Genomic DNA, 2,448 nt, shown 5'->3' with positions numbered 1-2,448 from the left:
AGAGTTCTGCTGGCTAAAGTTAACCAATCAATGCTTATGTACGCAGCTCCGATATGGGGAACAGCGCTTCGTCAAAAAACCTGTCAATATGGCAAAGGCYGTGTTAAGGTTATGCGCCCTTCCAGTTGACTGTACGTTTAGAACCGTGTCGCATGAGGCGAGTGCTATCATATCTGGTCTTATGMMACCGGATATAGTGGCCTATGAGTTAAGTAGAGTTTACTGTAAAACAAAAGCCATGAATAAGCGCCAACCGGCTGACGAGCGGAAATAGGAGAGGAAGACAAATCTCGATGAGTGGTAAAAGCAATGGGATGCGGCAGATACAGGAAGATCGACWTATAGACTAATTAAGAATGGAGCGGCCTGGATTGACAGACAACACGGGGAGACAGGTTTCTACTTAACGCAGTTCTTATCGGGCCATGGCTGTTTCAGGGAATACCTGTACAAATTTCTCCACGATGACGAAACACAATGTTCCTTCTGCGGAAATGCCGCAGAAAACGCAGAGTACTTCTTTTCTCCTGTTCGAGGTATGCAGTGAAAGGATGACGCCCGACAACATAGTGAGCCACATGCTGCGATCACAGCTGGTGTGGGCTTAAATGAAAGAATGGGCTGTAATGGCGCTCCAAGAACTCAGAGTTAAAGAAAGGCAGCGCAGAATAATAGGACCAAATGAATAACCCTACAGGTAGTTCATAAAGAGGCAGTTATCGCCCAGCTTGGTCCTGCGAAGTAATGCTCAACGGCGGCCCCGCAGACCCGAATACAAGCTACAGCGGAGTTAAGGATTTAGTACTGTTTCGCAAGTACAGCAGAGTTATTTATWACTGTCTGGGCGTGGTCCCGAAAGAGGTATATTCTAGCGGACAATATAAATCCTGCCTGCTACCAGTCTCGTGGCAGTATCTTTAGAAGATTCTTCCTTCGGAAACAAAACAAAAAAAAAAAGAACTCTTCATCACACATTACACACATCGTAACACCACCTCGTCATCACGTTTCACGCCATCATATAAACCACCCCGTCATCAAGTCAAAATAGGAGAGTTCTGCTATTTTCATACACAGCACACATTCCACATCACACGGTCACCAATACTAATACAACACATATGAGGACACACACAAAATTAACAAAAGGTACTGACGTATGGCGCTAATTTGTTCTAAGTCAATATTTAATTTCTTACGTTTTCTGTAGAATTCGTCGCCGAATTAGAAGTAGAGCGTCGGGAGCTTTTTAAAAATTTTTTTCAAAGTTCTTAGTTAATGAAATACGTAATACGGTATCTCGTTGTTGAATATGTATTTATGCAATATCCGTATTGTCCCTTCCAAAATATTAGCGGATATTGGAGATTGACATATAAACGGTGTATATCAGCAACGAACGTAAGATTATTATTTCATCTGCGAATCACAATTTCTCGTGTACCTATACGAAAACCAACGATTATTCCAGCAGCGTCGTCTTGCTCTCCAGTGGGTGTTTTATCAAGATTAATGACATTGGCGTGATTATCGCTTTGTTATTTGTGCATGTGTGATTCGAATATTTTCTACATTTCATTGCGCTCATTCAATGGAGCGTCCAGCACGTCGACGATGCAGCTGGCTAAAAATGAATCAAGGTTATTGTAGAATTTTAATTTCTTAAGAGTAAATCTTTTGACTCACTTGTWCTTTATGTAAAAATTAACTGGGAAATCAACAGCAGATCCTGAAAAAACGGACGGTGGCGAATTCAGCAAGATTCACAACAGAACAGCGGACAGCGATTATTCCTGATAGTGGAGCAAGGCAAAAAAGTAGAGCACCAGTATTTTGTTGCTGGATTTGTTCTGCGGTTCTTTCGGCACCTCTATTTCGCATGCTTCCGGACCTACTCAAAGGGATCAAATTAGCCCCTTTACGTTTTGTTGGCGTTGTTCACTGTACAAAGCACACATAAAAAGAATTAACGTTGTAGTAATAATGTATTTAATCTTTGATTGTACACACGTACTTACGAAAGGGAAATTACCGCCTCGCCCACAAATCGCCATTAAGCAATAAACCAATAAAATTCCATCAGAGAACGTAGTATATCATAGAGAAGGTCCACGGCGCGGAGAATAAAAACATTTTGGCGTGTTTCACCACAGCAACCTCAGAAGGAGATATTTTTAACAGAGGCGCGTGAAGAGAGCTGAGTATTCAAAGAAAATTATGTTCAGAAACACTTATACATTGCTATTACAGACGTATGTTGGCATTTTGTATATAATTTTATACGTTTACATGCAATCATATTAATTGATATGATTATCATTTTGCGAATTTTTATGAATACATGCAAAACTTGTCACATTCTAATTAAATTATGCTATTTTCAAAAGAATATTTGTAGTTAATGTGTTACTAAATATTTTTTTATTTTTGACAATGTATTATAAATTC

The 2,448-nt window shown here is 39.9% G+C and overlaps 1 long non-coding RNA gene across 1 annotated transcript; it reads right to left on the bottom strand.

The window, feature by feature from the left end:
- Positions 1–55: 55 nt before the first annotated feature.
- On the bottom strand, positions 56–2,178 carry LOC108967498. The gene is made up of 3 exons (XR_001993262.1): positions 2,019–2,178; positions 1,687–1,941; positions 56–1,624 (listed from the first exon to the last, which is right to left on the bottom strand). It is a non-coding gene; the product is annotated as an uncharacterized LOC108967498 (long non-coding RNA).
- Between the last annotated feature and the right edge of the window lie 270 nt (positions 2,179–2,448).

Source organism: Bactrocera latifrons, unplaced genomic scaffold, assembly GCF_001853355.1.
Source record: "Bactrocera latifrons isolate USDA-ARS-PBARC rearing strain unplaced genomic scaffold, ASM185335v1 scaffold_1891, whole genome shotgun sequence".
Taxonomy (NCBI): Eukaryota; Metazoa; Arthropoda; class Insecta; order Diptera; family Tephritidae; genus Bactrocera; species Bactrocera latifrons.
This window is presented reverse-complemented; position numbering and strand designations above follow the sequence as displayed.